Here is a 21,731-nt window from a genome sequence, read left to right on the forward strand (position 1 = left end):
TTTTGTTTTGGCTTTATGTTGAGGTGGATCTCAAGCCTGGAAAGAACACTTTCTTATAAAACAACCCATAAAGTATGACCTGATGCTGTTAAAATTATTTTTTTTGGTCTTGCAGACATAGACCACAGCATTGAATCAGATGTATCAAGAGAACTTTCAGGAACATTTATGTTTTACAGGAAGTCTGAACCCCATAGCTTGGGGTCCTGAAAGCTGGGAATTATCCCATTTTGACTTTTTGAGGCTTCACTGTTTTGGTGAAGAGCATGGGTGAGCATTCAAAGCAAGTGTGTGCTTCACTGGACATGGTTTTGAGGAAACTATTTTGCAAAGGGGTAGGATAGGATACTGTGGGCCGGGGCTGTGTTACACAAAGGAAAGTGTTTTGCTCTGTTTTGTTTTTTTTCTTTTCTCCTATAAGGGTTCCCAGAAGACTTTATATGTGTATGTACTTTGGATGTATCCAGGCAAGGAAAGGAACGTTGACTTGGCCACATCTGGGAACCAGAGTTGGCACATATCAGTAACTGAAGTTTCAGAGATGGAAAGGCATTTTAACTTTCTGCACAATATTATTTTCCTGATTTCTACAAGTCTTATAATGTGGAGGTGGGGGCTGAGTTTGGGATGGACAGAAAGAAAGGGTAAAGCGTGGGGAGCTGGGGACCTTGGTGGCAGTATTACCATGGAAAGAAACAGACACAAACAATCTGTAATAATAACGTAAAAATGTACAAATGTCAGATGCTTGGTCCTATTTGTTGTTAGAAAAGATTAATTTAGTTAAGACATTCATGGTCAGGTAAATTCACTGTGTTGTTTTTTTAAGATGTTATTTATTTTGGAGAGAGAGAGTGAGCATGCCTATGAGCGTCAGGGGGAGGAGCAGAGGGAGAGGGAAAGAATCTCAAGCGGACTCCACATTGAACATAGAGCCCAACATGGGGCTCAGTCTCACAACCCTGAAATCATGACCTGAGCCAAAACCAAGAGATGGGTGCTTAACTGACTGAGCCACCCAGATACTCCTAAATTGGCTGTTCTTATTTATCTCATTGCTTTATCTTTGAGAGTGCTTAAGTATGCCTTAACTAGTGTGCATTAGTTAAGATGAAAAGGCTTCTCAAAATGGCTTTAGAATGGTTTGCTCTTTTCCCAAGTGGGAAAATTGGAGAAATGAACAATGGAAGTAGTTTTGTAGAGCTTCTCATAAACTAAACTGCATTTTAGGCAGATTAAGAATAAACTCTTTTCACCATTCAAAACTAATAGATAAATATAGGTAATAAGTATTTATTATATAGAAATATTTATTTTTATAATATAACAATATATATTATAAAATCAGTATTTATTTTTTCAAATTATCAAAGACAAAATTATCAAAGACAACTGAGGAATGGAGTTTTAGTTGTGTTTAGAATCTATTATTCAGTCTTAAATATATGTTTTAAAAATATGTTTTATTTCTTGCATTAATCACATAAGATTTCTCTTTTTTCTTAGTTAAGTTTTTAAAATAATTAAGAAAATTGTCACTAATAGTCTCCTACGTTGCATTTTTTTAATTGCCTGAAATGAAATTTAATGCCAAAATGATTTCTGAAATGCAGCTGAAATTCCCTTATTATAATAGTATATTGTGGAATATTATAGTCAAATTATGTCCCATAATAAAATTGTATCCAACATAAACTTTATATAAAATAGCTGCTTTTAACACAAGGATTTGTTATGTCTTCCAACATCAGTATTAACGAAGGAGTCGATAAGGAAAGCCCTTGCAGGATGAGAAGAGCCAATTTTAGCACCACTTCATAAAGGATATATGATTTCGGGTTCCACTTTCCATTCCATATGGGTCCTGAATACCCTGTCATTTTTGTACATACTAAAGTTAACGTGAATATACCCTTCTTCCTGCAAGGTCATTATTGACATTTAGAAAATTAAGTCAGGATTGTTTTGGTTACTTTTTTGTAACCAGATGTGAATCTGTTCTTCTAAACTCAGACATTTTTGACTTCTTTATAGAGCATGATTTTGAATAAAACAACTTCAGTTTTTAATAGGTGATAAACTATTTAGAATGTTTAAATGATCTGGATTCTAATTTTGAACTTCCTCATTTCAAAGGAGTTTTAGTTTGTTTTTTGTTTTGTTTTTTTTAATATGATATAAGCCAGTTTTTCAAGGAGGAATAAATAAATGGCATCTGAATCTCACTTGCTCTATTTATTTCAAAAAATTATTTATATAGGATCAACCACAGGGAAATGTGAAATAGGGAGCTATGTTTTCGAATGTTAGCTTGCTTTCTTGATCTGCCATCCATGATTTTATTTTATATTTTTAGGAGACTCACTGGGAGGTCTACACTTTTTCAAACTTTGACCATCAGAAATGCTTTATTTTCTGTTGATTTCCTTAAATTGGAAGCATGTTACTTGGGATCGAGTTTCTTCAGTAGTTGTGAAAGTAGTCATAAATAGCCATTGCAATGCTGGGGAAGCATCCTGCTGATACCTTGATTAATCACGGTGTACTGGATAATTAGATTATTTCTTACCACTTAAAGTTTCAGCTGTTGCTAAGTAAACTATAAGCATTTCATCAATGGATTTGTAATTTGTAGTTGATGGTAATGTATTACTTTATAAACTTAGACTTCCAGAGTCTGATTCATACATACGGATATAGCCTTTTCGGACTCATAAATGAGTCACAACTTTAAAATGGGCCCTTTCAAGTTATAAAAGTCAACAGTTTGAAAGCATTCATCATGCATCTGTGACTTGGAAAGCATCAATGCTCAGTATACTGTTTGCCAAATAAATTGATCATTAAAGTCTTATGGAAAAAAAGCCAATACTTTGTCAAGTTCAGTTTTCTCTTCATTCCTCCATAGATATGATTTGGTGTTCTGTTTTTGTTTTTGTTTTTTGTTTATTTGGTTGGTTTGTTTGTTTGATTTTTTTTTGGATCAATCTCCCAAGAAAACGATGAGAATTAATATTTGTTGACAAGATACTTTGAGATCCTGTTTTGAAAAGTACAGTTTGAAAATACCAGCATTGATTATATTCAAGCTAAAAAACAAAACAAAAAACAAAAAATCCAAACCAACCCAAGAACAAAACACCAAGCAAAAAACATGAAGCCAAAAATAGCTCAGAAATCCAACCTTACAGGTCTTATAGTGAATTCATTATAGTCCTCCCCATCCTGACATTCATGCTGATGTACAGATTTTATAGAATATGGGTCCTGATTGCCTACTAACTTTGGAAAATCCACATAGTACATTTGGGTGTGTGTATGCAATCCTATGCAGCTTTCTCATGCTGGAGCTTCAGAATAACTGTGCCAGATAAAAAGAAAAAATATAAAGTCTAAATCTAGATGCTCTGACATTTCATGCTATTTTATCTTTAAGAAAATTAATATATTTCTTAAACATGTATAAGGCTCAACTGGAGAAAATTCAACTTTTCCCCACTTGCCTGCAGGATTTTGTACATTCCTTTTTCTTTTTAAAATTTATATCCTTTATGTTTAATGTGGTCTATGACAAAATAACATTAAAACAACAAAAGCAATTTGTGACAAGAAAAGTGCCTTTATAAGCAATAAAATGTACAAATTTTGAGCATTTCCAGAGCTTGGACAAATCTGCCTTCTATCATAATGTTAAACTTTTGTAACCTTAGTACATATTAATGGGCTTGCTTCATGTTATGATTATCCATTTAGGAAATGAAGTGGGTTTTAGAATTATATCCCAGAGCTGGTGATGGGGGAGAGAGCACCTCCTGTTGTTCAGGCAGGATAGGATGCTTGGCTGGACTCCCCAGTAAGTACCGGATGAACTGTTTCTCTGGTGCTTGCCAGCCAGGCAGAGCCATACCTAGCCTTCACAAAGGGGAATGGCAATCCTTGAAATCTCCCACCCTACCATATCCAGCCCTGTTTTGTCCCTGATTCAAAAGCCCATGGATTAATAGTCTGATCACTGACAAATTCCTAGGCTAATCAGAAAAGGCCCAATCTTCAGATACTTTAACTTAGTATGGTGGTAGAGTCAAAGCCATTTTGAGAACATGGTCATTATTTAAGAAATGCTTGGTGAATAAGTAAAGGAATTAAAAAAAAAAAACCAACCTCATGCAGAGTTTCACCATATTTTTCGTGAAAATGTAAGAAGAAAAGAGGATTTTTGTCATTCTTCCATTTTTTTAACAACTTTATTGAGATATAACTTCTATACCTATTTTAAGTGTCTATTTCAGTCATTTCCTAGTAAGCGTTGAGAACTATACAACCATCACCTCTGTTGAGTTTTTTAAATTATTTATTCTCCTTTATTTGTTTTTAAGATTTTATTTATTCATGAGAGACACACAGAGGCAGAGACATAGGCAGAGGGAGAAGCAGGCTCCTTGTGGGGAGCCCGACAGGAGCCTCAATCCCAAGACTCCAGGATCATACTCTGAGCCAAAGTCAGACGTTTAACCCACGCAGTGCCCTAACCTCTGTTGAGGTTTAAAAGCTTCATCACCCCCCAAAAGACCCCTTGTTCTCGTTTGCATGAAGTCTCTGCTCCTCTGGTTCCAGGCAAGTACTGTTATATTGTGTGTCTCCATAGACTTGCTTTTCTGAGCATTTTATAGATATGGAATCAGATAATATGTAGTGTTTTCTTTGATCTTGCTTAAAGATTTTGATGTTCATTCCTGTCATTGCATTGAGTTTGCTTTATATTGACAAGTAGTATTTCATTATAAGGATATGCCACACTTTGTCCACTCATTCACCAGTTGATATACTTTTAGAAGGTTTCCTGCTTGGAGGCTGTGATGGCTAGACTCACTGTGAACTTGTGCACAGAAGTCTCTGAAAGACAGGTTTTATTTTTCTTAGGGAGACATCTAGAAGTGGCCCACACCATCTTGCCTTCCTGCCAGAAATCAAGCCTCTGTGAGGGTTCCACTTCTTATCACACAGCTTTGACAACACTGTGGGTCATCTCCACATGCACACATATATTTATTTCTATAATCTTATAACCATTCTAGTGAGTGCAACATAGTACCTTATTGTAGTGATAACTTGCAGTTCTCCAATGACCAGTGATGGCCAACACCATTCATGTGATCATTTGCCATTTGTGTACCTTCTTCAGCAAAACATCTAAAGCGTTTGCCCATTTTTACACTGGGTCATTTGTCTTACTACATTGTAAGAACTTTCTATATTCTGATTACTGGGCCTTTCTCAGATGTATGATTTGCAAATATTTTCTGCAGCTTGTCTTTCCATTTTCATTCATGTGTTTTTTGAATGCTGTGGTTTTCTGAAGCCATGCATATTTGCCTTTCACTAAAGCAGTCTTGCTTTGCCTCTGAAAGCCAAAGGGGGAAAAAAAAAAGAAAAAAAAGAAAGCCAAAGGGATAAAAAGCCAGCTACACACACCCAGGGAGCTATGGTGAACTCTTTGAAAAGGCTACACTCCCTTGTTAAGTTTTTCTGCTTTTGTATGCTTCTCCTTGCTGCCTTTTGCTACCCCAAAGCCTTGTGTTTCTGGTATCTACCATTTGCTAGTTACAGGAAAGTGAGGAAAGAACAAGGCACATTGTTTATTCAACCTGAATTGAAAAATATCTGTCCAGGTCTTGCATCACTGTGATGATGGTAGTCACTGTGAAAACGGAAGTCCAGAGAGCATCTATCACTTTAATCCTTAGGTTCTTGACTTGCTTCTAATGGGGATATTTAAAATTCTTTTATTTTCTTCCCAATTTAGGCAGTAATTTGTTTTAAATGATCTACAGGTATCTTCATGACCAAGGGTAAATGTCTGTGACAGGTGTGACCCCATTTTAGAGATACAGCTAAAGATTGTTAAAAACCAAGCTCCTCCTCCTGCCCCTTTATGTGACCTCACTGAATTCTATGACAGTCTGGTGTCATGTCTTTGGAAGAGTGATGCTCTAGCCATGGGCTGCCTGACCTGATGACCATTGATTGATTTTCTTCATAGTGTGCTTTGTATCAGAGTGACAGGATATCATAGTACAACTCACAGGGAAGTGGCAATTGATATCTGACATTCAGTTTTCCACATTGGCTCAGGAGCCAAGAGATTTTCGAGTAGCCACTCCTAATATCTATTGTTCATCATAGATTTAATATTCTAAAAGCTTTCTGTGTTATGTAAGGAGTGCCATTTTAGCTTAACAGAATTGTACTGAATAGTCTAACAGACGAGGATACAATTTAAAAATAAATTTTTGCAGACTTTGTGATATCTAGTGTCAGGGCTTTAGAACTTCTTATGAAACCTTCATGTAAGAATCATGGTCTGGTCTGTAAATATGAAAGCCACGAAGTAAGGCACAAAGTATTCAGATCAAGCTGGATTGGAAGAAAATACCTTTTGGCAGTGATCAGAGTGAAAAGTTAAATTTAATAACTTTCCTGACTTAGGTAAAAGGTTCCTAATATTTCATGTGATTGGGCATTTTAGTGATCATAAGCTCTCTGTTTTTAACAAAACCAAAGCTGGGTTAGGTATTTATGGAGAATCATCCTGAATCTCCACTTATTATTATTTGGAGGTAATTTTATGCTTTTGTCCCAGAAAGCATCACAAAACAAAACATCCAATACAGAAAGATCAGCTTTGGTCAGTAATTTTAATCTGGCTTAGTGATGGCCAGCCCTTAGAAATCTGGCTTACTGGGTGTATTTTCTGAAAAGGAACGAGTATTCTTAGATTTAGTACTGTTATTTTTCTCGTTTGCCTACTGGGCTTTCTAGTGGATGGTAAGGCATTTTTGCCTTGGTTCTTTTTTTTTTTTTTTTTTTGTAAAAATTTTATTTATTTATTCATGAGAGATAGAGGTGCAGACACAGGCTCCTCGAGGGGAGCCTGATGTGGGACTTGATCTCAGGACCCAGGATCACTCCCTAAGCCAAAGGCAGATGCTCAACCACTAAGCCACCCAGGCAGTCCTGCTTTGGTTCTTTCGGTTCTAAGAAGCTCAGGATGTCCCTGTGAATTGAGAGTCTGTCAGGTTTTGTATTCCTGTTTAAAGATTCTTCGTTTTTTATGGACTGATAGCTTTTCTTCCTCTTCTCATCTACCGTTCACCTACTGTGTCCTCTGGAATCCTGTCATTGGCACATATAGTGATGGGGCAGGTGTTCTGGATAGGTATGCAGTTGTATGGTAGATAGGATGCAGGTGCCATGATAGGCAGGTTGGTGTGGTCTTGAAGAAGAACAGGAAGACTATTGACGTCCTGGGTCACTAGCATAACATGCTCCAAACTTTCATCTGATCCTGGCTAGGTGAGGGGATGAATTTTCTCCAGTGTCAAAGTATTGAATGCCTAGGGTATTCTCCACGCTGTACCAATGAGGATACAAAGCCCTGCTTGAATCAAACTGCAAGGATAAAGACCATGTCTAGTAACATCTTGATCCCAGCGGGCCCAGAACCCTTTAATGCATGGGTCTTGTAACATCTTACGAGTCTTCTAGTTCTATCAGATCAAGAGCAGTGACAATTACTATCACTCCATGAGGACTTGCGAGGTGAGTGTTTCTGCACAGATGTGTGCCCATCAGAACAATAGAGGGCTGACTACTAATGCTTCATGAGTGACTTCATGTCATGAGTTTAACTCTCCAAGAGACGTAAAGAATACTTCCCATGGGAATAATGTATCTTAAATGGGGAAAAAATTCTAATGTCTTGATTTTAGTATCTTCTAGAAACTGGTTCATTTGAAAGCAATTAGAGTTTTACTATTTAGTAAGTTAACAAAGCTTAATGAGCAACTCTGTGTTAATTTAAAATTTCTTTGAAGCTGGGGCAAAAATAGCACTTGCTGAATTTTTTTTCTTTTAGTCAACATTGGTATGTAACATTACATAAGTTTGAGATATGCAACATTATAATTAGACAACTGTGCATTACACAGTGATCACCACCAAAAGTCTAGTTACCATTTGTCACTGTACAGTTGACCCCCTTCACTCATATCACCCACTCCACAATCCCCTTCCCCTCTGGTAACTGCCGATCTGTTCTGTGTTTGAGTTTGTTTTTGTATTTTGTTGTTGTTGTTGTTGTTGTTGTTAGCTCATTTGTTTTTTCAAGATTCCACATATTAGTGAAGTCGTATGGTATTTGTCTTTCTCCATTACCTAGCATAATACCTTCAAGGCTCATCCATGTGGTTGCACATGGCAAGATTTCATTCCTGTTTATGGCTGAGTAAAATTCCATTGCATATGTATATACCACACCTTCTTTATCCATTCATCTGTTGATGAATACTTAGGTTGTTTTCATATTTTGACTATTGTAAATAATGCTGCAGTGAATATAAAAGTGCATATATCTTTTCAAATTAGTGTTTTCATGCTCTTCGAATAAAGACCCTAAAGCTGCATCATATGGGAGATCCATTCTTTATTTTTTAAGGAATTTCCGTATTGTTTTCCAGAATGACTACACCAATTTACATTCCTCCCAACAGTGCATTGGGGTTCCCTTCTCTCCACATGCTCTCTGACATTTATTTCTTATATTTTTGGTAGTCATTCTAATGATGGGAAATGACATCTTTGTGATATCATTGTGCTTTTTGATTTGCATTCCTCTAATGATTAAGGAAGTTGAACACCTTTTTATGTGTTTGTTGGCCATCTGTATGTCTTCTTTGGAAAATATGTCTATTCACATCTCTGCCCACTTTTTTTTTAAGATTTTATTTATTTACTCATGAGAGACACAGAGAGGCAGAGACACAGGCAGAAGGAGAAGCAGGCTCCATGCAGGGAGCTTGACGTGGGACTCGATCCTGGGTCTCCAGGATCACACCATGGGCTGAAGGCAGCGCTAAACCACTGAGCCACCTGGGCTGCCCTCTGCCCACTTTTTAATCAGGGTTTTTTTTTTTTAAGTTATTGAGTTGTATGAGTTCTTTATATATTTTAGATGTTAACATTTTCTTGGATATATGATTTATAAGTATCTTCTCCCATACAGTAGGTTGTCTTTTCATCTTGATGACGTTTTTCCTCAATGTACTGAAGGTTTTTAGTTTGATGCAGTCCCATTTGTTTATTATTGCTTTTGTCTTCCTTGCTTTTGGAGTCAGATCCACAAACATATCACTAAGATACATGTCAAGCAGCTTACTGCTTTTGTTTTCTAGGAATTTAATGTTATCAGGTCTTACATTTAAGTCTTTAATCTTTTTTGAGTTCATTTTTGTGTATGGTATAAGGTGGTGATCCATTTCATTTCTTTGCATGCAGTTGTCCAGTTTTCCCAGTACCATTTGTTAAACATACTATCGTTTCCCTATTGTATGTTCTTGGCCCTTTGTCATAAATTAATTGTCCATATATGTGCAGGTTTATTTCTGTGCTCTCAATTTTGTTTCATTGATCTTAGTGTCTGTTTTTATGCCCAAAACTTACTGTTTTAATATAACTATAGTGTAGTTTGACATCAGGAAGCCTGATACCTCCAGCTTTGTTCTTCTTTCTCAAGATTGATTTGGCTACTTGGGAATTTTTGTGGTTCCATACACATTTTATAATAATTTGTTTCAGTTCTCTGAAAAATGCCATTGGAATTTTAGTGGGGATTGCATTGACTCTGTGGATTGCTTTGAGCTGGATAGACATTTTAATGATATTGATTCTTCCAGTTCATAGCATGGTATGTCTTTCCATTTATTTGTGTCTTGACTTTCTTTCATCAGTTTTTTAAAGTTGTCAGTGTACAAGCCTTTCATCCCTGTGCTTAAATTTATTCCTCAGTATTTTATTCTTTTTTATGTGATTATAATTGGGATTGCTTTCTTAATTTCTTTTTCTGACAGCTTATTGTTAGTATACAGAAATGCCACAGATTTTTGTTTATTGATTTTATGTCCTGCTACTTTACTGAATTCATTTATTAGTTCTAACATTTTTTCTGATGGAGACTTCAGGGTTTCTGTCTGTGGTCTGCAAATAGTGGCAGTTTTACTTCTCCCTTTCCAATTTCATGCCTTTTATTTCTTTTTCTTGCCTTAGTGCTTTGGCTACTTGCTTAATTTTTGAAGACTGCAGGCACATTGGTCTTGGAAATCTGAAATCTTCATAATATGCTAAACTGACAGGCAGAAGACCTCGCAGAAATGTAACAGGCATGATACGGCACTGCTTGAAACCCTTTTCAGTGTTCAGTATTTTTATTTACTCTGTTGGAGCACATAGACTCCTGACAGAATTTTTCAGTCTTTTATCTTGTGTTTTGCTTTGTGGGCTTTCAGCATCTGTGTGTTATAGTCACTAACCAGGATTTGCAAAGGGAGGACAGAGGGAACCCCATCCTGAAGTGACATTAGTGATAGAGCAGTGCAGAGAAAAATGCAGATGACATGAGCACACCTAAGGTAGCATTCCATCTTTTCCTTCTCAAAACCTACTATTCTAAAATTACTGTTGTTGTCTCCTTGTCACTTAACTCAGTCCATTGAGTCCCACAGTGTATTTAGTGCCATGGGTACTTCCTGAAAGTCTCATTAATAGTAATATGTAACCTAACATTGCTCTTGCTGGAAATGCACACAGCAAGTGCTGCTGAACATGGTCTGAAGAACTTCAGAGAATCCCAAAGACAGCCTTCTGAAAAAGAGCATCATGAGCTTCATCAGGTTTAATTCCTCATACAGTCATATCTCAAGTAAGATATCCCTACAGCAGTGCAGGGGTTTCCAAGTGGGTTATTTGAAAGATAACATTAGAGTTTATTTCATGGCCCTTCATCCAGTTTTACTTAAATTCTAATTTTACTGTGAGGTTCAGGCGATGAATTTCTATTTGTCATAGCTTAAATGAGGAGGGTTTTTTTATCAGCCGTTATAATATATTTAATGACTAAATATTAAAGTACTGGGGTGACCAAGGAAGAAACATTGACATTGGCTCAAGTGATAGGCATGAGTGTCATATGGATGTTAACATAACATGTGACCTAAGCTATATGGAGTAGCTCTATCTAGAACCCAGTAGAACTCATTTTTCATATATGTTAAATAAGGACTACCTCCTCTATCCACCTAAAGCTAATGCAGCAAGATATGGAAGAAGGGCCCTGACCTATTGGAGGACTCTTGGTTCTGACTTCACTGACTTGGGTAACATCAGTAGGAACACTAAGTCACTAAGAAATCTAATCTGGAAGTGGTAGAGGAGCAGATCTTAGGATGGATTTAGAACCAAAGCTTTCAAAAGTCATTGAACATTGGCAGAACGACTTTCCTTTGACCAGGAAAATAATCTAAAGTCTTCTTTGCAGTGTTGTTCTCCACAACATGTACGCTGAGCTGTGGGTAAAGCAGTGACTCCATGCTGCTTAGTCTTGGCACTTTCAAGGTGAAACAGCCTTTATGTCTGTTATGTAATGAAATAGCATCATAAAATACCACAATTGTCTTGGTCCTATGGTCTCTGCTTCTGAATTCAGTATGGTTCCTATCAAATTAGTTTATGTTGCTTAACATGGGAGGAATTGACCAGCAAGACATTAAAATAATTCCCATTTGATTTTCTTAGATGCATCTTTACTGTCCTTTCATGAGGTTTGCTTGCTATGTCTTGTAAGCATTGCTGCCATTTCCATCAACATAATGCTTATCCTTCAGAAGAGTGGAAAGGAGGAAGCTGTAATTTAGCAAAGGTACCAGACATCTGGAACAATGTCATGATTGTGGCAACATTTTATATTAAGAAATTGCTCACACAACATTTTTTATAGATGATCCAAAAACTTCAGTGGCATTGTTGCCTGGTAAGAATTTCATATGATCGTCACATCACCACCCCTCCTCCTCCCTTCCTCACTCCATTTGATCCTTCATAGTGCCTGTAGATTCATCTCCTTTCAGCTGAGGCTGCTCTGGCCTCAGAGGACTGTTGTTTCATTGCAGTTTTCAAGCAACGTAGAAATAATATTCCCCTTTCCTTCCCCAACGTTTTGGATGGATACATTTTTCATATTTAAGACAGGTGGGATGTGACTTAAAATTGCATCACATGTCTTTCCCAAAACAAGTTCATTTTTTGAATGCTGAAGACTTCTGTACCTTTCCAGTACAGCCTTAAGTTGTCTTAACCACCTTCCAATCTGTTTTGCACATAGCCCTGGATGTTCTTGATTTAAGCATATATTATATTTCCTTTTTATAGATTGTTGGAAAGGAGGAGATCCTGAGTTATGGTTACTAGTGAACCAACATACTTAGGTGAAACATTAAAAAAGAAGAGAAAGAAAGCCGACATGTGGGTTAAGCTTTGTTAACATAGATTAAGTTTTAAAAGAAAGTATCTGTAATTTGCCCACTTTTATTCAAATTTAAGTGAATTTTCCTGGTATGTTCTGCCTGGAAGCACTGCCTTAGAATCACCGTTAGGTTTCCCAGTTTCTCCTTATTGGTATTTGCTCAATGGTTTTCTATTAAAACCATTGTGCTCATCGGTCTTTTCTAAAATGACCACTAGGCACAAAGGGAAAATATGACTCCATCAGAGAGAGAGCTTGAGCCACTCTGGGTGGCATCTCCATGTTAGGGAGTTGGCTGAGAATGACTTAGGCTTCCAAAAAAACTGAGAAAAAGCCTGTGTATGTGCAGATCTCTTCAGGACTAGAAATGGCTGGGCATTCAAAAAGGTGTATACCCTCATATAGTATATATACTATATATTAAATTATGCATAAAGTTATGTTTGTATGCTATGTATTATGTATAATACATATATATATTATGTGTGTGTATATAGGTATGCATATACACATACATATATCTACACACACATATCTATTAAAAATTTGAGCACTCCCTTGTGAATATCCTTTGAAGTCAGGGTGAGATCATTCATCATGGCCACTATGGTGATGAGGTCAAGCTCCTGAGTCTGACGTGTTTAAACCTTTAACTGACTTTGGGCTCAGCCTTAAACTGTTGTCTCAGAGCAGACCATCATCCAGGGCTCCTAGGTTACTGGTACAAATCTGACTGTAAGTGTTCAGAAAAGCAAGTTCTACCAAGGTCACTTGGCATGTCAACAAGCAAATGATCAGCACTTTTATAATCATTAGTGTCCATAGTTTTATGAGCCTCAGGGCTGGTCATTATTGATTGGCCAGATACTATCTTAGGAGGTGAAAGTCATAAATCATCTACTGTGGCAAGTAAAGTTAAAACAGAGAAGTATACAAGTCCCTGGGACCCAGTTGGCAAAACACTGGTGTTCAATAAGTTTATTAATTGTCAGTTGAGAGTCCCCTGAAGCAAAGCAACAGGGTACATAGCCCCATTTTCGTGGAGCACTGTGTAATGGATTCATGCCTGACTCCTGCAGCGGAGGGCTGGTGGCTTTGATTCTCTGTACATAGCACCAGGCATAAAACCTGGAGCAAAGCCAGCAATCAGTCAATAATTGTCAGATGAGAGAATGAGTGGTTAATTCTGGATGTTTTGCTAATTCTTAAGGTCCTTTCCCTAAGTCCTCAGATCTAATTAGATTGGAACACAGCTCCCCGCCCACACGTTCCCTCCTCCTTCCTCCCCTCCACACACACAAAGGAAAAACAAAACAAAACCCTGAATCCTATGAGCTTAATTAAGGAGACTAATAAAAATCTCACCTCTTCAGGGGACTTAAGAAGTGTGTTATAAGTTGTTTTTGAGTTAGAGTTGTCCATATGTATATTAAGAGCCATTTCTGAAGGTATTCATTTTATCAAAAGAACAAAAAAAGCTACAAATGGGTTCTGGATCAGGCAACAAGACGAGATAGAAAATTTTTACCCATTATGTCATTTACAAATATATATGTTGGCATTCCTATTTGGTTGTGGGGAGCATAAATATAAAAATGGCATAGTCTCTGCCCTCTAAGAATTTACAATATACAGTTGATCTGTGAATAACATAGTTTGAACTGTACTGGTTCACTTTTATGTGGATATTTTTGATAAATACAGTATACTACTATAAATGTATTTTCTCTTATGATTTTCTTAATAACACATTTTTTTGCCTAGTTTATGTAAGAATATAGTATATAATACATATAATATATAAAATATGTGTTCATTGACTCTTACCAGTAAGTTTCCATCAGTAGTAAGCTATTAACAGTTAAGTTTTGGGGGACCCAAAAGTCATAGGTAGGTGAGGGGGGTCAGTGCCCCTAAGCACTGAGTTGTTCAAGAGTCAGCTGTTGTAGGGTAAATTTGGAAACAAACTCTATTATGAGAGAAAATAAAGTAAGTACCACAGCTGAGGGACAAGCTCACAGATGATTCAATCATAATGTTGAGACTTAGTGGAAGACTTCCTAGAGAAGAAAACATTTGATTTGGGGCTTAAAATAAATGGAATTTCAGAAGGGCCCAAAGTGAAGTAGACTAGTACTGCAGGAACAGCATAGTAAGTAAGGGGTATAGTAAGTAAGGGTACTTTTCTCTTACTTAAGAGAAAGTACAGGGCATGGTCAGGGGGGCAGAAAGCAGCTATGTCCACAGTAAAGACTTTATGAAGAGCTGTGGTGGAGATCACCTAATTTGGGGCTGATGTCCAAGAGGCCAAGGGGTCTGGATGTTCACCTGTAGGCCTGCTCCCAAATGCCTTCTTCATGACATTCACATCATCTACATTATTTTATTAGAATGCATATTAAATTGATATTTAGTTTTTTAAAATACTTTTACTGGAGAAGGAACTTATAAACCTATATTACTTGCTTTCAATAAATCCAGCCAACCCAACACCATTACTAAATTCTGATTTGACGCTGTTCCTTCAGGTATGCTCTGAGCTGTACCTGTAGGCTTGTCACAAAGGGATATTAGCAAGTGTCGAAGGCTGGATCTTGACCTACTAGCCCTAAATGGATGCTTTTTCTTAGACTTCTCAGAAGGACCCAAAGAGAATTGAAATGAAAATAAATGACTTACTGAGATATATGGTATTTTTTTAATCCAGAGTCTCTGTGCTAGCAACATGCATCTCAGATACCTCTGGAAACCTTAGCCTGGACCACTGCTTACATCCACCAGTTTGGAAATTCTCCAACAGACACTGGAAAGGTTTTAGGATATCTGAGTAATGCAAACGCTGGCTGCACTTTGGAAGGAGAACCCCGGCAGCTCTGTTGTAATGGGAGCTGGGAAGAGGAAAACCAGGAGAGAGGCTAGAGGGGAGGGCCAGACTAAGGGATGGATATGTTAACCTTAAAAATGGAACTGCCAGTGGTTTCACCAGCGCAGATGGGTTTGTCTGAGAATTGCAGAGAATTACGATCTGGGATAAGTAAGCTACTGCAAAAGGGTAGGCGAATCTATGGAACTGAGGGAGAATCTCTCTTTTACAGAGCAAAGGGGGAGTAATGGGGGGGAGTTTGAAGTAGGGTGGCTTCTCATTGGCTGAGCTGTGACAGCCTCTCATTGGCTGGGCTGTTGCTAGGGGAAAAGGAAAAACCTTTATTTTTCCCACTGGTGGTAAAGCAGTAGGAGCTGCAATTGAACAAGAGTGTAGGGTGTGAGAGCTCCCCCTCCTGGCCATCTGCCTCCATTCTCAGATTTCCTTTTATTAATTTTTTACAGATCCTTCCGTGGGCCAGGTACCGAGGGAGTGATATATGGGCATCTGAGAGGAATCTGAAACTCTAACTTGTGTGAATGTTACAGGGACCTACAGATATGCTGAACCCAGGAAGAAAGAGTTGAAGAGGGGGCAGTGAAGGGATTTGTTCTGAAGATGCTCAAAAGATATTGAAAGAAGAAAATAAGGTCATTAAGACAAGCTCAGGTACCACCTTCATCTAAAGAGATGGGAAGAGGCGGAGATAGGGTAAGACCCAAAGAAAGGGAACATTTTTTTAACGTTTTATTTTTAAAAGATTTTTTATTTTTAAGTAATCTCTCCACCCAACATGGGGCTCAAACTCACACCCCAAGATCAAGAGTCAAATGCTCCACCTACTTAGCCAGCCGGGCATTCCCCAAAGAAAGGGAAATTAAGTGAATCCTCAATATATCACCTTTGTTCTGAGGGGCTTAGTGGTTGAGCATCTGTCCTATGAAGTAGGACATAAAGCTATGTATGGAGAATAAGTTTGGTGAATAAATGGCAATAAATTCAATAAATGGAAGATATTAGTCTGTTCTACCCAAGGTTTTGGTATGAATAAGGAGCTTGACTATTATGATTTTTAGTATTTTGAACTTTGCAAAAATCTCAAGATATTGCAACCTCAGGTATTCATAACTATTAGGAAGATTCAGGTAGGAGTTAATACACTCTTGTTCTTGCACATCTCAAGGGTTCCACATTCCTTTTTAAAAAAGATTTTATTTATTTATTCATAAAAGACACAGAGGCAGAGCCATAGTAGAGGGAGAAGCAGGCTCCCTCTGGGGATCCAGATGCGGGACTCGATCCTAGGACACCGATATCATGACCTGAGCTGAAGGCAGATGCTCAACCACTGAGCCACCCAAGTGCCCCAGGTTCCACATTTCCTAATTCTACATGACCTACACCAACAGTCCTAAAATGCACACATCTTTGTGTCCAAGTCACAGGATTTTGGAAGATGAGAGGGATTTTCAAGGTTATCTTGTCCAACTATTAATTTAATTCTTAAATCCTGTCAACTATACAAAGTGTCATTCGAGCCATACTTGGAACCTCAGAGGATGCCCTTACCAACTCCTGAAAAAGCCTATTCTGTCCTTGTCCTTCTTGTCCAGTTTCTTCTATTTTTAAATATGCTAAAATTCTTTCAGAGCATCATAAAAATTATAGTGTCTTTCCTGGCTGGGGTATTATGCTGAGTGAAGTAAGTCAGTCGGAGAAGGATAAACCTGAGTTTCTTGGGGAGACTTTCTTCCTCCCCTGTACTAGCCCTCACTAGACTAAGAAATGAGAATCATCTGGCAGCTTGGTTAGTAGCACCAGAGTTTACTTGACACAAAAATGGAGTAGCTTCTGTGTGATGATGCCTGGAGTAGTTCAATTAACTATTTACATTTGAATACAAATTTTTAAAAAGATTTTATTTATTTATTCATGAGAGACACAGAGAGAGGCAGAGACATAGGCAAGGGGAGAAGCAGGTTCCCCTCAGGGAACCCGATGTGGGACTCAGTCCCAGGAACCTGGGATCATGACCTGAGCCAAAGGCAGATAGATGCTCAACCACCGAGCCACCCAGGTACCCTTGAATACAGATTTTAAGTTGCAATTATGTCTCTTTCTCTTTGGAGCTTCTCATGTGTTTTCATCTCGAATCTACCCAACCTGAGCACCTCTCCTCACCATCACCTGGGACTATACTATGATGGCTGTTTGTGTCAGACCGCAGACCACAGGCTCTCTAAGACAGAGTCATTTCTCTCTCCTGTATTGCTTCATGTATCCACCTGTCAACCACATAGAGACTCTGCACCATGCGAGGCTGTCTCAGGTCCTAGCTCAGAACAATGACAGGTGCCATTGTGCGGACTCCTCTGTAGATGAGTCAGCGTGCCTAGCCCAGGGCTGGGCACATGTAACTGTTCCATAAATAGGTGACAAACCAGGGGAATGTGCTAGAGAGAGTGCTGGAGTTTGCTACACCATCTTGCTGCTGGTGGGACGGGTGAGACACGACGCTACAGCCCTAGCTCAGATCTCAGACCTCAGAGGGTTGAAGGGTTTGACAGGCATTCAAAGCCAGACAAAACCGTGTGCTTATACCCAGCCCCCCAGCGACATCAGACAGGGATCAGGAGGTGTGGAGAAGGCAGGGTGAAAGCAGCAAATGCTGATCGCCTTGCTCCCTCCTGCATCTCCCAGAGACCCAGCAGCCCTTCTAGTGTGTGCTTTGGATCCGCCTGAGGAGCACACAATTTCTGCCAGAGGTGGCCTTGACTCGTAAGCACAGCTGATGGTACAAGAGGAAAAACTAGTGGTAAAGCATTTCTTTTCAAAAATGTTTGAGGGGATGGCTGATCTAGGGGCACCTATGTGAATATACCCCCAGGGATGTTGTGGGAATGTGGGGAAAATTGGTACTTACTTGGGTTCTGCTAGGTGACCTGTCACAGTCCAGGAGCACTTGTCAATGTCTTTCTGCCTCTACTGCTTCCACCTCATGGGCAGCTCAGAGAAACAAACTCCAGAGCTCGATTGTATTTTTTTTTCTCCTGATAGCATCTGCTTCAACCCTGTCCTTGGGGTGGGGGTGGGGGGGGTCACCTTCCTGCTGGGTGCTACCTCCACTTTTCATTGTCCTAGTAAGTGATCAATTCTGCCTCTTGGCTGCTCAGGGCATCATTTTGCTTTATTTCACATGGGAAGGAGAAAGAGTTGCAATGCTTTGAGAATGAGTCTTCGGTCTACTCATTTAGCCTCTGCAGAAATGAGCAAATAGTGTTTCTTCCTAAAAATAGCTGGAAGACAAAGATCTTCATATTCTCCTTAGTCAAGAAGAACCAACCCTTGACTTTGGTTTGCAGGGAAAAGAAGAGAGGGTAATGTTCCCTTTGGTTAATGCCCATGAGATGATTGTATCTGACTCTATATGAGCTGTAGTCTTTTTTAGGTTTTGTGATTCCATAACTTCTCTGAAAAGTTCAGAAATGAGGAGGAACAGAAAAATGAATAAAGCTTGTTCCATAGACACTTCTAAATATCAAGCAGCCTTTTTTTTTTGCATTAAATTAGCAACGTAAAGGAGTTTTTTTTTAAGTAAGCTTGAATTATGTTGTCGAGTTAGAGCACCATTGAATATTATACTTTTGCCTTTCCTTTACAAGAGTTTCACAAGTTAGAAAGGATGTGAATATTTCTGTAATAATTTTACTGAGGACACCTGAGGGGCTTAGTGGTTGAGCATCTGCCCTTTGGCTCAGGTCATGATCTCAGAGTCCTGGGATGAGTCCCACATCGAGCCTGCTTCTCCCTCTGCCTATGTCTGCCTCTTTTTATGTGTCCCTCATGAATAAATAAATAAAATCTTAAGAAAAAAAGAATTTTACAGAGACATCCTGCCTGCAATATCTAAATATGCCTGTATCTCCGTGGACTGACTCTTTCCTGAAAATTTAGGTAAAAAGAAAATACACATTGAAAATGGATCTGATTTATTCATTTGTAAAATACTGGAGTTGGACTAATAAGTTCAGTGAGATCTTGGGCTTTGCTCTCTGTGATGAGGTGGAGGCTATTGGTAGATGCTCTAGAGATCTATCTTTAGTAATGTGACTCAAGTTTCGCTGATCTGGTTATACTGTGGAGCCCAGTCTAGCAGTGTGGAGTGGAGTGCTACATTATGGTAAAGAATAACAGGTCTCACCCTCTCAGAGAGGCTTGGTATACTTAGTTAAACCACTAAGATATCAGCTCCATGAGAGAATGATCTGGGCAATGCCTGGTGCCTAATAATGAGCATTAGCTCTCTACTGAACTACTCTGGAAAATAGACAACCTTATCTAATATATTGTCAATAAGGGAGATATCACTTGGAGGGGGCAAACATGGGTTCTTGGTGGGAAGAGGGGTGAACAAATTTGACTCTATGTTTAACCTTTAAATATACATTAAGGACACATCAGATCTATAGTATCCAATGATATTAAAATATCATGGGGGTGGTTAAATTTTAAAAAGGCTCCTTAGGGGGGATGGTAAGTTAAAAAAGGTTGGGAAATGCAGATTTTTCTCAAGTTAGAGCTGGAAAGTCTGAGAAAGTTGAGGTAGCCTGTGTTTGGTTACCTGACAGGTAAGCAGCATGGCAGCAGCATGGCTGGCCCTTGCACCCACCACAACTGACCTTAGGAGATGACTGTACTTTGCAAACTTGCTAGCTGGTTTACAGGGATCGGCCGTGCAGGCGTTAGGGACTTTGGACTATACGTTCATAAAATTTAGCGAAAGGGTGATGGAGGGGCACTAGGGAAGCAGGGGAGGGCAAACTCCAAATGTTCCTGAACAGACCAATGAATTTTACAGATGAGTGCCCTGTAACGGTGCGTGTGCCAAATTCACTTTAATTATTTTTATGATAGCAAGGGTGGATTTCTTTTTTTAATATTTTGAAAGAAATTCCAGGGATTCTAAAGATATGGCATTGTAAATTTAAGATCCCCACACTCCTTTTTGGTTTATGTTACTGGCATAGGTGAAATCCACAGAGGCAGATCATTGCACACATTTGCTTCTTTCTGGTGGTGCATTATTTCCCAGCACTTGAGACACTTAATGCACGGAAACACTGAATTCTTATTATTGCATTCCTGTGATCACTGCAGATACTCTGGTTGTCGCTAGCTAATGACACAGGTGGAGGTGATTTGTAAGACCAGCATTGCAGATTCAGGTCCCCCATATAGATTTAGCCAGAATCTCTGGGTCGTGTTTACTGAGAGTGAGGCCCAGGGACAGCGCATCTCCTTGGTGACACTTGCTTGTCCCTAGAGCCTCACCACTGAGGTATTTTCCACTCAAGTCACATAAGGACACGCTGCCACAACACCTTTGATGTACCCGACTTCTAATGCTGCAAGTTAAGCAAAGATTAGCAAGGGAATCACAGTTGGACTTAACCTAATGAATGTAATGATTCAGCACAGATAATTTCTAGGATGTGAAAGGAAAAAAAAAAAAAAGCGATGCAGGTGTCCCTGACATGAAATGGATTTCAAATTTCAGAGCCCAGCAGGCTGGTCTTTGGAGAAGTTGCAAGGGGGAAGTGTGTTTGAATTGCAGTAGGAATGTTTGAGATTAAGTTAGGGTGAGTTAGTTCAGTGCAAGGAAGAGCACCATGGCAGTTGGGATACATTCAACCTTGGAATCATTTATCAAGGGACATAAGGACCTGGCCTTCTCAAAGGCTCTTTAAATATAAGATTGATTTCTTATCTGTCTGGAGTGAAGGTAGGATAAGTCTGCCTTGGGAGTAGAGCAGTCCCTCCCCACCATCCGCGGTTTCAGTTACCCGCGGTCAACCAAGGTCCAGCAGCAGATGATCCTCCTCCTGACATGTTATCAGAAGGTCACTAGTAGCCAAATACCATGTCACAATGCCTGTGTCATTCCCTTCACTTCATTGCCTCACACAGACATTTTATCATCTCACATCATCCCAAGAAGAAGGGTGAGCACAGCCAAGCGAGAGAGAGACAGACAGACAGACTACGTTCGCGTACCTTTATTTTTTTTTTTTAAGATTTTATTTATTTACTCATGAGAGACAGAGAGAGAGAGAGAGGCAGAGACACAGGCAGAGAGAGAAGCAGGCTCCCTGTGAGGAGTCTGATGGGGAACTCGATCCCAGGACCCCAGGATCATGACCTGAGCCGAAGGCAGATGCTCAACTGCTGAGCCACCCAGACACCCTCACATAACCTTTATTATAGTACATTATAATCGTTCTATGTTATTATTGGATTTTGTTGGTCATCTCTTACTGTGCCTGATTGATAAATTCAACTTTATCACAGGTTTGTAGGTATAGGAAAATATGTAGTTTGTACCAGGTTCAATACCATCTGAGGTTTCAGGCAACCACTGAGGGTCTTGGAATGGATCCCCTGCAGATAATGGGGAGTTACTCTAAATATAGCCTTTGTTCCAGTGAGTGATTTTTTTAAAAGCCACTTTTATATATT

General features: G+C 38.9%; 1 protein-coding gene across 1 annotated transcript in view; it reads left to right on the forward strand.

Moving 5' to 3' along the window:
- KCNN2 (potassium calcium-activated channel subfamily N member 2) overlaps positions 1-21,731 on the forward strand; it is a 143,660-nt gene that overhangs the window by 46,909 nt on the left and 75,020 nt on the right. The gene's annotated exons all lie outside the window — the stretch shown is intronic.

The sequence above is a fragment of the Canis lupus genome, chromosome 11 (assembly GCF_003254725.2).
Source record: "Canis lupus dingo isolate Sandy chromosome 11, ASM325472v2, whole genome shotgun sequence".
Lineage (NCBI taxonomy): Eukaryota > Metazoa > Chordata > Mammalia > Carnivora > Canidae > Canis > Canis lupus.